Source organism: Oxyura jamaicensis, chromosome 1 (genome assembly GCF_011077185.1).
Source record: "Oxyura jamaicensis isolate SHBP4307 breed ruddy duck chromosome 1, BPBGC_Ojam_1.0, whole genome shotgun sequence".
NCBI classification, from domain to species: Eukaryota; Metazoa; Chordata; class Aves; order Anseriformes; family Anatidae; genus Oxyura; species Oxyura jamaicensis.
In genome coordinates, this window is record NC_048893.1 from 21,224,305 (window position 1) to 21,239,003 (window position 14,699).

Consider the following 14,699-nt stretch of genomic DNA (forward strand, 5'->3'; position numbering starts at 1 on the left):
GTAGCTTGACAGTTTATTGACTGAGAATGGCTTTCATATCAGGAAGAAAAGAATAAACATCATTTCTGAGTGCCAGATATGAAGCATGCACTAATATAAGTAACTACACAGATGGCTGGCTCTAGAGCAGACCTTCCAGATAACTGTAGGGTAGCATAGCAGTTGTGAACTATACAATGCCTTTTAAGTAATTTACATGCTTCTATTTCTGCATTCTGTATTCCACAGACAGAAAATTCAATTAATTTTCTCCCTGACTGTGTAATATTGGCATATCATAATGCCAAATTTCGGCATGCATGTCTCTCACCACAAAGAAGTAGGCTCGCAAGAAGGGAACAGGGACATCAGCAAGAGAATCAGGTAGGATAAGCTCTTTACATACAAAAACATCGTAAAATCAAATCTGCTTATTCATACATATTCTGGCAGAAAAGGATGGGGATGAAGAACCCTGACACATAAACTCTGCTGACTATCCTAGGTTTAATGTTCTTTAAAGCCTGTAGGACTGAAGTAAGAGCTGTAATTCTGATACCACACCAGAACTGCTATCAGGATATGACTACAACGCAGGTGAACACCATCTCCAAGCTGCTGAGGCTAAAGCTCAGTTGAATACAAGCAACTGAGAAGCTAGAGCTCAGCAGCAGCAAACGCTCCCAGGCACATACCAATGTGAGAGCTTACTTACTCCATCCCTGTGTTTCAGGGTACCCACTTTTTTTCTGGCATTACTGGGATTTGAACAGGGTTCCCTAATTTTTCAAAGCAGTGGGCAGCATCCAGCTCCTCAGATTGACCTGTGCACCCCTTGTGAATGCAGGCATTGAACTTCTTTACGGCCTAAAAGGCTTGAGGTGCTGTTCTCAGTCTTTCTTTTGTTGTAATTCTCTGTCCCGTATCTTATGGCAACATTTCTACTTCATATGAATGCATGTAGCCAGAGGCTGGTGAGGAAGAGGGAAGGAGGGAATTTCACACATCACTAAGAATAACACCAATGCCGTGGCAACACTCAAAAATGGGAGGAGAATATTTAGAAGCATGACAAAGGAACTGGCTACAGCTGGACAAGAGAGTTAAGAAAAGCAAACTGCATTTTTGCATGATATGTAATTGGTCAGTTTGAAGCATGGAAGGACAGTGCTTTATAATAGAAAAGCAGGAATGGTATGGAGGTAGGAATAAGATGAACAAGAATTTATCTGGGCACTTCAAAACAGTAACATTTCTGCTGGGTAGGGCATGACTAAGTGCAACTTTCTAGAAGCTATGCTGGCTAACATCCACAAATTAAAACTATTTTTTTTTTTGTATTTAAAAGGACAGAAAAGAGATTTCAATTGTCTTCTATTTGAAGATGCTACATGCCATATCATGTAACATGCCATAAGAGAAGCAAGGCTTATGAGGTGATACAATCAGTTTTGTCTACCCAAATTACATCATTAGTGGAGTAAGAAGCCACAGACCTCCAAACCTTTCCTGAGGGGTGTGACTTTGGTGGATCCTGAATTCAAAATCTTATCCACAGTCCTCCAGGCATTTGCTCTGCATAAAGATCTTTAGATGATGGTCACTGCCAGTGCTGTTACCATAACTTCTACAGGAACTGTTCTCTATTCAGGGTGCTCATGCATTCTTTTCCAATATACAGCACCTTGGAAAGTTGGTAATTCTTTTGACAGAGGCCACCACAGGTTAGAGGATAAGCAAGACTTCCACTGGATTTCCATGAGGTCCCACCTATCTCTGCATTACTCAAAACTTCACCTTCTTACAAAGTGCCACCAAGTGGCATATAGTCCGTTTAAAGAAGAGCAAAACACACTGATGGCCCGTGACTGAGACTAATTCACTTCCAGAGTTAGCTGCGTTTAATTTTAATATAAACCATTTTGCAGCAAGACTCAGGGGACTGAAATCGCATAGAGGGAAAGTTTTCCTTTTATAGCTTGCTGCTACTTTCTGGCAGTTCTGAACAAAGAGCCATCTTTAAACACAGGAGCTCTGAGAGCATCTTTAAGCAGGCTCTTTCATTCCTGTTCTGGAACCTGAACAATAGGAACCATGACAAAAGCATCTTCTAGTCACAATAAATACATTGTTCCTGTTTAATTAGTGTTTTGCCAATACAATTGGTGGGTAAGAGGTCAGAGGAACTGAAAATTGTATGCTATAGAGATCATGCTGTCAGGTAGCACATTAAAAATATTAAAAATGTTTTCCATGACTGTTCCACAACACACCCGGAGATTGGACTAGCAGAATAGCACGTGCACCAACCAATTCTTTATAAGTGGGAAGCTGAACCCTGTAATCTCTTTATCATCCTGTCACTGAGTTAATGGTCATTACCATGAACAGATTCTTATTTTATCAAGCAAGTCAAGGCATCACTGGTGCTTTTCATATGATAATAATGATGTTTTACACGACAATTAAACAAGCACAAATTTTTCAGCTTCACCACAGGCTTAGCTGCAACCTTGCAACTTGCAAACACCACCTTAAAAGTCTTATCGGAGACACTCCTGCTGCACACTATTCTGTTTATGACCAAACCTCTCTTTCTCTCTCTCTCTCTGTTCCCTCTTCAAATACAATACAAAAAGATTAGAGGTGGAAACAATAGAGGAAAGTCTCAGCTGCAAAAAAACCTTTCCTACATAATGCAACATACCATCCACAGCAGAGGCAACGGAGCTTAACAAAGAGCTTAACATGTGTTTTCATTCAAGATTACCAAAATTCCAACGAATGCTGCTTTTCTTTATCGGCACTAAAAATATTCTAACAAACATCCTCATGTCAACAGTTAAATATTTTCAAAACTAAATCTCCCATTGAGCTTTGTTTGTTATCAGCGAGTAGTTTTGCAATATTTTGTTTCCAACTCCTCTCCCCCCAAACAGCAATCACTACCATTGCTAATTTCTTCAATTTTTGGAAATATTTTACTTCTCCAAACAAGCACAGAAATCAGTTTTCATCCAAGTATGTGACAAACTCAAGAGTTAGATTTAAAGTGTTGTTTTGTTTAAAGATATCCATGTGCATCTAAATTGGGTGGTAGTGGTGGTTTTGTTTTGTTTTCAAAAGATGATTCTAATCTTATCACCACATAAAAAAATAAATCAAGAACTGGACTGCAGCTAAGTGTGAGCACATGTACAACAGGGCAGAGCCTGTGCAGTGCAGTGTTGATCTTGGATCCTAGAAGGAAATTTATTAAATGTTCAGTGATCTTCAAAGGTGACTCCCCCAGCCCCATGATTTTCTGTGTTATCTCAGGACACCTCACATACAGCAAAATGAAAAGTGGACTCGAGTCCACTTCTGCAATACCTTCCAGATAAGAGCTGCTGTTCCTTTTTTTAAAAAAAGAAAAACTGGCTAAGTCTAAAGAAGTGGGGGATGGGATAGAGAGTATAGGGAAGAAATAGCTTCCCTCAGAGAAGGATGCCAAGCTCAAGTTCACTGCACTGTAGTGCTCTCCCAGGACAGAAAACCCATTCACTACCTAAATCCATTAAATATGAGAGCTGATGAGAGCACCAGGAAAAAAATAGGCTGTGACTGCTGCCAGCAGTCCCTGTGTGCAGTGGTGTCTCCTCCCGAGGTGGGCACATCGAAAGGGTGGTCACAGACTGTGGGCTACTCGTGGTCAGTCTACACGAACATGGCTGCCACATCCACTCTGGGCTAAAACCAAACCTGTGATCAATGGGGAAGGGCTTTTTGGTTCAGAGCCATTCTCCACAGTCATCCCTCTTTCCAAAACCATATTTAATTGGTATGAAATGAGGTATTGCCAGCCAGCAAGACGCAACATTAATATCCCGTATGGTAATCTACGTATAAAAGGAGAAGTTGAAGTCCAGATTTTAAAGTATGATTAATGATCTCTGTACGCACAGTTTCAGTTACTCCAAAGAAACGCTGAGTTCAGCTTCTGGAGGAAATTAAATAAATAAATAAATAAATAAATCAGTCTCCTTTAACAACTCTTAAGCTAAACCAGCTTTGGGTTGAGGTACCCAAATCACTGGCTGTTCTGGGATGGTTGCCACAAGGCCCTCTGGAGAACCACCTTGGGAAACGAATTAAGCCACAACACATCACATATTAAAACGTAAAACCCCATGGTCCTTGCTGCTGATTGCTCTACAGTCTTTGCTCAGCCAGCATCTGTGGGTGGGGTAAGTATACATTTATAGAAGGGAGGGGGGAAAAAAAAAAGAAAAAAAAAGTCTTTCCTGAGGGAAGGCGAGTGAGTTTCCATGAGGTAAGCAAGGGTGTGAATTCACTCTGGACCCAGGGGCAAGCTGCAACTGCCCTCGTGTGTGCTCTTCCCCTACGGTAAACACGAGGTATCCGACTGGGATGGCGGGTACCATCGGCCAGCCGCTGCACCTCGACTCCTGCCTTCACCCACCCCGACAGCTCGGAGCCTGCGCTTACACCCAAAACACAGACACGGCCCGGGCCTCGCCAGCTAACGAGCGCGCTGCAGTGTTGCACCTTGCCCCAGCAGGCCCTTCTGCAGGACCAGACCAGCTGCCCAGGCATGGACGGCGTGTGGGAGCTGATTTGCCATCGGTGGCTGTCAGGAACAGGGTCCATTGCTTACATACCAGCCAAACCTTGTTCATTTCATGCCACAGCAGCTGCAGTTTGGTCTGAACTGTGGCCCACACCTCTGTCTCTGCTTCCCAAATCTGAGACCATCAGCTGCTCCTAAGTGAGCCATCAACCAGGCCACCAGCTGGATCATCCAAGCTGGCTACTACCCTGTTTAAACACGTCCAACAAGGTAGCTGCCTGCCAAGAACCGTTCAGTGGTACCCAAGTGCCCACTTGGGCACAGGGCTAACTTCCACTGATGGGCTAGGGGACCTGGGAGAGCTGATAAGCACCTTGGCTGAGCATGTAGAAGGGCAGAGGTAAAGAACATGTCCTTTTCCATAAAAAGCCAATTGAAAGACTGGCAGAAAAGATCATCTAGACAGCTTTATGAGTCTCTGTTCAAACTCTATCCTGCTGAATCCTGCTGAAAGTGGATTTATGGGAGCATCTTAAGCCAAGAACAGCTGTTTGAGCCCACTGTGCTTCAAGTCTCCCCTTTCCTAACACCTAATATGCCTCCCAAATTGAATTCTGTATGTGGGGGCCTTACGGGATAGGTACACTGGTTCTGCCTCTTGTGGAGATGCTCCTACACCAAAGATACTGATAGCAAGAAGCATGCAGGTCACCTTCTCTGTCCTGACACTGCTTAAGTGCCAGACAATAGCAAAAAGAGATGCTTCTTCTGTCTTAATATTTAACTGCTTTTAGACCTTTAATGTGTTTATGGTTCAGCCTAAGACACCTGACAGGAATCACTCTGTGCACTATGCACACTAGAACTACTCAGCACAACCTAATTTTACAAGTGACACAAAACACAGCCACCTTTCCATACCCATACAAGATATATATTCAGAATAATAATAATAAAAAGCAATAGTTCATGTGCTTTATGCAAACCAAAGAGGCAAATCAAATGGCACTGGCAAGCTATACTTTTCCCTCAGTTCTTTTAAAGAGTTTCCATGCAGCAAATGTCCTAGGTGAGTACTGAATTCTCTCTTCTACACTATTCTGTTAAATTCTTACTTTGAAAATAAAATAAAGAAAATAGCAATTTTACACTAGCCGTTTCCAGGTACTCTTCAAGAACCTTCATCATAGCTACAATACCTATAGTGCAGCTATCCACCAAAGAGAAACCTAATTCTCTGGAATTACTACTGCAGCGTTAAAGTGCCTATGCTGCCAAAGCAGTCAGGAAGCTAATAGATTTGTTTATGGACTAGACAAAGCTTAATTAAATGAGGCAGCTCTGAAGAACAGTAAATCCTCTCTCCTCCTGCTTTTCCCTCCCCCCCCCCCCTTTTTTTTTTCCTAGAGTATCTTTCTCCTAGTGGCTTTCCTCTTCCTAATAATCCCATCACAAATGACAGATATGTTATCTCATCACTGGGATTTGACACATTCTTAATACCTGTCATGACAGCTCTGAAGTCTGCATGCTACCCCATTGTATTCCAAGGCATTTGCAGGAGGTAATGGACACATCAAATCTCAGTCAACAGCTCTGCTTTATTGGACTGCTGTTTGCCATACAGAAGCAGATGCTTAAAAAAAGCTAATCTGTGATTATTCAAAATTACATGCTGAATAAGTAAATATAAAACATTACAAATAGCTTTTGTACTCACTATGCCTACCTTCATCTCAAGATAGCTTGGCCACGTTGTAGAATTTATTACCATATATTTATTGATTAGAATGCTATCATATATATATAAAAGGTATTAGTAATGGTAACAGTGAAAAACATTAATAAATAAAGGTCTTTATTGAAAGGATTAAAGAGTTATTCTGGTAACATGGGAATGTATTGTTGTGCCTATGCGGTCTCTCTGGTTCCTCAGCCCTCTGCTTTTTATCTGAGTAGAGAACATGATGAACAAGGTGCAAGTCAAGGCTAGAAGCAGAGTTAACGTCAGAGACAAATACATGAACTTACATGAAGACAATGGGTTTGTGAAGTGTGTCATTTGAAGTAATTGTCGATATTATAAAGTCCTTATGAGTCCATTCCTAATGCCAGCTGATTTCTATGGACCTCTTAATACAGGTAGCTTTTTTGTTTGTTTGTTTGTTTGTTTGTTTGTTTGTTTGTTTAAACCCCCAAAAGAGCCATGATGGATACAGCACTCCACAGAACAAATTCTAAACAGATACATTTTTTTTAAACAAATTCAGATATTATTTCAGAGGACTCTGATCATTTGTGTGCGATACTTTTCAGGCACAAAAATAAAATAACTTCTTCCCGTAACATTTATTTGGAGACAAACTTAAAGACTTTCTCATTTTAGCTGAGCTGCTGTAAAACATCATATAGCCAGTCCCTGCCAGCAGCATATAAACTGAAAGACAGAAGCATGCCTTATCATTAGTAAATGCAATAGCTTATTGTTCTCGATGCATTTACAGTTTTGCACAAAAGCAGGGAAAAAAAACTGCAACAAAAACAAAAACCCACACAGACTAGAGACAATGCCGCCCTGTGCACACAAGTAACTTAGGGCCCTTTCAGCGAGGCAATAAAGCTAAAGCAGAACTGCAAGTAGCATGCTGGAGTCAAAAGGAAGTGTCCCACTGACATCAATGCGCTTTGGAGAAGGTTTGGAGTCAGTAAGACGGGCAGAACACGTTCAGCAACCTAAATGACTGCACATCCTTTGGACACAATTGTTAACCAATACTAAGGGTATCAAAAGATTTTCATTTTCAAGAAATCGATGAGCAAAGTGTTTTTTGTTGTAGTTTTTTTGTTTGTTTGTTTGGCTTTTGTTTACAAACAGAACAATTGAGAACCACAAGAGTAGGTCTTGCACCTGTAAGCACTGGGGAGCAAACTGATGGCATCTGGGGGCTGTGGGAGCTCATCCTCAGGACGTGCCTTGACAGCACTGTTAACTCCTGGTCTAAGGATCTCAAACTCTGTAATAACGGCATGGGTTGAGTATAAACTCACCTCGCCAGTCAAAGTACTTTTAGGAAAGCTGAAAGGCTAAACTTGTATCAGCAAGCTTTCTACCAGATCAGATATTGCCTGTTCTTGAGCAGCCAACATAAAAACCTACCACCAACACTGCTGGTATCACATCTCCTGATCACAACCTGGTGCCAGGGCCTGCTTCGGATCCCATTTGTGCTGCTGGCTGATGCTGGGCTGCACATGCCCATGGAAGCAGGCCCCATGGAGAAATCTTCCCAGCAAGTATTGCGAGCTGGCTGCACTCCAAGGAGCATTACAGCTTCTCCTGCTGTCTGCACGTCCAGTTATTCCTTTCATATCCACCCTCAGCTGTAAGCAAATCAACATGCCAATCCCTTGGGACACATGGCTTAACTTATACTTAAGACTTGCCATTCGGGTTTGTGCTTTGGACATTGATTTCTATTGTCTCAGCTATCACTCAACAAAAGGGCATTTAATTGCTGTCTCATTTAGTCCAGGGGGAGGGGGCGAACAACTTTTACCAGCCCTCTGATTGATGGCAGCCATTAGCACCTTCCAGCACAAAGCGGACTTATTAGAGGCCCCATTTACATGTGAAGTTCATTGCCACACAAGTGAAGCAGAGCTGCAGCTACGCTGGCTTTAACAACTTGAGAGACAAAATCTTCACATGAAATGAGTCTGCAAAAACGCTTATGCTAACCGCCGATTTAAAGGGAAAACTTGGAAGATTAATGAAGTTTGAGGAAAGCTTCTGGAGAGAAAGAAAAAAAAGAGAGAGAAAGAAAATTTAGGAGAAAAGCTCACAGTTTTTGTTTCTCTTTTTAAGCACTACCATGTAGTTGCTTAAAAGGTTGTAAACCAGCAACCAACCTGATTTATACTTGTTTACACAAGATAACTCCAGGAAGCACTCCATATCCCCCATGCATCAAAGTTTATAATTGCATTCCATGAAAGGCAATGCTGAAGAATTCCGTAAACTATTTTGCCCCCTTATGTAAGCATTTTCTATTTTCTTTGTGATGGAGGAATGAACAAAATTAATATCCACATTTAATATCCTACATGTTCTGTAGAGCAATGAGCCACATACTCTGGTGTTCTAACCAAACTGCTGACCGTGTATTTTTAGTATTCGGCTCATTTTATTAAAAAGCACAAGGATGCTAATCTTCCTTTCAAAGGAACAGACCTCTAGAAACCACTAGATCAGTGAAGTCTTCTTGAAAAGGAAATACTACCTTTAATCAGTGCAGTTTTGAGCAACTTGCAGTAATTTCAGTAGAAGTCTAATGTAGACTTTGAAAGTTTTAATAATGCAAGTTATCAAAACGTTTAATCAATGCAAAATCTAAGACCAAGCCCATTTTGAACATCAAACTTCCCAGTCAGACATACAAACGCGCCAAAGCATCATGTATTATCAGACACACCTCGGTGCATTTTTTGAAGAATTTACCATCTGAGAGAGGCAGGTCACTGAAGGCTGACTGTGCAGGGAGACGACGCAGAGCCAAACACGCAAGCACTTGTGGTGTCTCAGTTGTGGGAGCGCTAATCCCAGCCTGGCACAGAGGCTTTCTGAAACCATGCTAGCTATACCCGCAAAAAAGTGCTTCTGGCTAGTCTCAGAAGATATCCTGTGTTATTCATGTAATTGATTTAAAATTCCATAGTGAAATTACAAAAACTACTCTGCTATTACTCCCTTTCAGGGAGTCCACCCTTATGTTCGCATCCTCCGCAGGACATTCCTCCGTAATACTCATCTTCCCCCATGCATATTTCTAAATAAGCTTAAATATAGTAGCTGTTTTTGTGCTTTTTTCTGCATTTTGAAAAATCATGGTCTTAGGTATCTAAATGAATGTGCGTAGGAGGGAATGTACTTTTTTGTTTTAAAACAGCTGTCTTCATTGTTATTCATTCTGCAGCTCACATGCATGTAAAACTATATTTTGATCCCTCCCCTTCCCAGTAGTTTTCAAGGGGAAGTAAAAACTTTATACACAGAAGCTGAGTGTAAAAAACAGCAACAAAGAAAAACCTCCCAAACTGGCATGCAGCCAGTTACCAGCTAAATGCTATTATACACTTGGTTTTCTTAACTTGGTTCTTTGTAAATTTTATTTTCCTCTCCCATTGTTTAATTTCTCTTCAGTGTCATACAGGAGACACGCGTTTCTCTTTCTGGAAGGGCTCAGTGCTATCTTCCAAAAAGCACAGTCTATGGATAATTATTACCAATAGCAAAAGGCTGAAATTTAAGTTGCAGAGGTAATTCCAGAGAAATTCTTCACATTTCCCTCCAAACTCACACCAGACTGGAACGAGCACTCCAGACAGTGCCACTTGCAGGAACGTTGCCAGCACTAAGCAAGATGTCTAAATGGTTTTAAACTGATTTACAGCTAAAGAACAGACCAAGAGCCATGGTTGAGCAACCCCTCTGTCAATCTTAACTTCAGGTCTCTTTGGATGCTCAATTTAAAGAAAATTCTTAGCTGGAGGGAGGGGTTTTACAAGCCAATTTCTGAGAATCCTGTCAAGACAACACGTGCTAATCAAGGTGAACAGGTCCTGGAAAAGATCTGGATCGAATCTCTCTGATTGTCCTCAGAGATGCACTCAGACCTGAACACCTTCGACATTCAGTTCAATCACACATCTGCTCAGCATCCCAGTGGGAGTCTCAGAACCTAAGTGCAAAATTAGGGCAAGCACTAGCACAGCAGTCAGCTGGAGCATCTTGCTGGCAGAGGCACAAACCTGCTCTCCTAATAGACGTAGCAGCTATAAATAGGTTTATGAATACAGAACCTCTGCCAAGCTGTTCTTTCTTTCTGTTCTTTCTTTTCTTTCTTTTTTCTTTCTTTCTTTTTTTTTTTTTTCTTTGCTAATTTTAATGCCTCTTGCAAGATTGGCTCCTGGAAGTTTTATCTCCATTAGTAGTAATAAACATTTATTATATGCTCCAGCAACATTTGAAAGTTTTGATGAATAGCAAGAAATTTACCGAGAAAACAGAATGATAATAAAATACAAATAGATCAAAAAAAAAAAAAAGAAAAAAAGAAAAAAGAAAAAGCAAGCTTACCTGAAAACAAAAATATCACATGAGAATTCTGTGTGCACACCACGGCTTGGGAGAGAAAAGCTGACTTCTGCTGGAAGTTCAGGAGGAGATGAGGTGGTGTCAGGGTTTACACTTGTTCAGCTGCGCTCCAGAGGGCACCAGGTAAGCTGCAAAGTTGTGCCCGGGGCTGTCCCCCTCTGTCTTCTCCCCTGGAACAACAGAACATGTTGTCAGCAACTTCAGCACCATAGTGAGGCATGTTTCAGCTTCAAGACACAGTGATGGATGTTCGTGTTAGCTGCTAGAGATTCAGTACAGCCTAATGAAAGGGGAATCCCATTAAAGCTGACATTGTCAACAAGCATGGTTCTCTTTGCCTTTCTCAAGTGCAGGTGCCCTCTCAACTTAAAGACATCTTGGGGCAATGCTAATCCCTAGGAAGCTATTTACAAAGCATCCTTACTCTGCCTTTGACGGGCCACTTTGTAGAAGATAATGATAGGCCCATAAGAAACTTACTCAAGCCTCACCTGTGGCAAGAAGACTTTATGATAAGAATTTGACTATGAGCTGCGGACCAAATAAATACTTAGCGGACCAAATAAACCAGTGCTACTTTAAAATAGAAACATTAACCAAAGACTTACAGTGTATTTTCATCTGCTCTCATTCTCTTGCAGCCCACTTCTTCCCTTTTCTCTTCCAACCCTTAGGTAGTTCACCTGTTTTTAAGGATGGATGCCTAAATGAAGCCCTTTATTAAGGTCCAATTTTCAAAAGCAATGTCACCTTGCAGTTTCCTTTGACTTCAGAAATTAACTTCTAGGAGCATGTTCCTGAAAAGACTACACCTGTACTTATTTCAGCTTTCTGGGGAATAATTGAGTATGGAAAGTAAGATTTAGCCTGATTAAATTTTTATTTCCATCTAAAAATAAAATGGAATGGATAGTAAAGATTTTTTCCCCAGCCTTCCTCCTTTATTTTCTTCTGAAAGGTGAAGACAAAAGAGACATATTACAATTCAATTTTTTCCTTATCAGAAATTCCAAGAAACTCACCATCATCTACTTAAGTTTTGAGCTATGTAGAGCAGACTGCTAAATACTTTATATGTTCTGAGCAACCTGACCTCACTGCCCCTGCTCTGAGCAGGGTGCTGGACTAGATGACCTCCAGTGTTCCCTTCCAACCTAAGTTATCCTGTGATTTTTTCCAGCGTGAACAAAGATCAGTTTGTACCTCTCAGAAATTCAAGCAAACCTTCTTTTTTATATTTACCGCCTTTTTTTTTTTTTTTTTTTTTTTACTAAATGCATCTTCTCTGACATGGGAGTCTTTCAATAGTTGAACTCTATGAGAATTTTACATGTGAAAATTCTTAGGAAAATATTTTTGAATCTTAAATTAGCAGAAGTATCTTCTCACGTGCCATAAACTCAAATGATTTAACACATTTAGAGAAAATTAACATAGTAAGAAAACTAAGAACATATTCTGTGTTCTCACTTAGGCAATAATGAGGAAGAGCTTGAGGGGAAAAAGTGGTAGTATTGACTGTAGAAGAAGAACTGCCAAGTTCACAGTAATAACGTTTTCTATCTGTGATTCTGAAATCAGGACGCTGTTTTTAAAATCAGACTGAGCCCCAGTGTGATCTGCAGCTGTCACTGCTATTTGTAGCAGAGCAGCGGGATCCCTAGCAGGCTCCACACCCCTCTCTCCCTGCCAGCACGGTCCTCCTGTAACGCCTCCTCCCTCTGCCACGGCACCGGGGCACACAGCCCGCATCTCTCGCACCTCTGGCCGGCTCCACCATGTGCACGAGCTGAACCATTTAATTGGTTGGCAGCATCCTGAGCAGTTAAAAGATGACTTTTCAAAGAGACCTGCACAAGGCAAACTTGCTCATGATTTTTTTTTTCTCCAAATTCTTTGTTATATGGATGTATTTTGATTAGTACTAGAATCAAGAAATGTAATGCAAAAAATTCCATTTCCCCATGTACCTGCTCTCATTAGAGAGGAATAAAGACATAATTTAATAGATGGGATATCCAGGGAATAAAGTGCAAGAATTCCAGTCCAAAGACATCATAAAAACAAAACATTCAAATAAAAACCAAACATGCTTCTTCTACCATTATGGTGAAGGAATGCCATGGGATTAGAAAGTTCTCCTCAAGTCCAACAACAAAGCCTAATTTGTACTGCTTTTCAAAGCTTAACACTTCTGTTATCTCTATCCTCTCCAAGAACTGCAGATACTTTCCAGTCATAGCATTGGGCACGTTGGCTGTCCAGTTTTCACTGCTACTGCTGCTAGAGACCACCAAGGCGAGAAAGAGCTAATTCCCTCACCACTAGTGTGGGACTGCCCAGGAAGGGGATACACATCCTTTCTTCATTTTTTCAAGAATCACAGGCACAATACAGCACATTTGCAACTTTATTTTAATAAAATTATTTAAAATAAATTAACACCATCACCTGAGCCTTAGCCTCCAACAGAATCTGAAGAGAACTGTTGTTAGAAATGAAGGGCTTTTTCTTCAACATCCTCCTCATCGTTCGCTTAGAAGCTCATTATATTAAGTGAGGGTGGTTGAAATGTGAAGTCAAATTTAAGAATTCTTAAATCCCTGCCAGCTGAGAACAGCTGCACAGGACGCACAGCTGGCATGCATGTCTGCTGCAAGGACACAGTTCTGCAGATTACTGGGTTCCCACTAACACGGAGTGAATGACAGAGTATGGGAAAGAAACCAGCTCACAAGCTGGCCCCCAGCAGCAGAGAAGAAGCTTTGTTCACCCCTCTGGGAAGAGGACAGACCAGGCTGCTCACATCCCTCCAGGCTCACCCAGAAGAGTACAACATGGTTATTTTTTGCAACCACTGCCATTTTTCAAGTAAATTTAGGCGAATAAGCACTGTTGCATCTATAATCCACTCTCACCCATCCAGTCTTTTTTTGTTAATGATATAAAAATGCAACAAAACCTGCCGGTAATTGCAGCCTGTCCTAATGCAAGTCCTGCCTAGTATTCCAGCTGGCTAGATGAAGGTCACTGACACAGCTAACACCTCTGACATTTTATAATCAATTGCCAGCATTTACAGAGGAGAAAATATCGCTAGCACTGAGAACACTTGGAAAGAAAAACTCTTTTCAATTAATCTAAAGCTTGCTCTCTCTGATAGCCAAAACACGCGACAACGATGCAACCTAGCAAGCCAAATATTAGTGAGATTGGTTTCTGGCATCCAATGCCATATTCTGTTTGTATATAAACAATTGCAGTTTATCCGCCTCTTTAAAATAACTGCAATATGAATCATCGTAAGGACAGCAGCAGAGAAACAGTCAAATCCTTGCAGTTGGAGGAAAACACTGAATTCTCAAAGCAACTGACTATGAATATCAGACAAGCCAGCCCTGAACACCTATGGGAGAAATCTTGGACTTCATGTGGCTGCTCTTGGAAAAGACGCTGACCTTTACATAGCCCTTTGGTGCTGGTAAACTATGACGAAGCTCTTCCTGTACATCGCACATCCATCCTGTGCCTGCTTTCATCTCGAGGACAGGAACAGGGATTGCTGCCCTTTAAACTACTCTTGATTTTTAGCCAGATGTTATATTCCACCATGACAAGTGAGGATGGAGGACTGAGGAGGAGAGATTTTAAAACAATACTTTGTAAACAGTCTGCAAGTCCCCTTTGATTTATAAACTGCCAAAATGTTGGATGGGTTCAGCAGCTGGGAAGCCCTAGATTTGACAGCTCTGCCCTTACTCAATGGTTCAAAGCAATCACTTTGAATTAATGCAGGGCCTCAGAGAACACGGGTACCTCCAACTTAAGACCTCCTAAAGACCACTGTTTCAGACAAAATTCCTCCTCCTGAGAGTCCTTCTCATATTCCAGCTCCTAATGCAAACCATCACTCAGCTCTTGCTTTTCACAGGAGCTGGCTGCTTTATGGTATAATGTTTGTGTCAAACACAATTGCTAAAGGCGCTCCAATTTACA

At 41.2% G+C, this 14,699-nt stretch overlaps 1 protein-coding gene across 6 annotated transcripts in view; it reads right to left on the minus strand.

The window, feature by feature from the left end:
- Positions 1–14,699, minus strand: part of PLXNB2 (plexin B2) — a 256,955-nt gene that overhangs the window by 164,742 nt on the left and 77,514 nt on the right. For all 6 annotated transcript variants that reach the window (XM_035309113.1, XM_035309156.1, XM_035309121.1 and 3 more), the window contains one exon: positions 10,686–10,873. The gene's annotated coding sequence lies outside the window, so the exon portion shown is untranslated. The remainder of the gene's footprint in view (positions 1–10,685; positions 10,874–14,699) is intronic.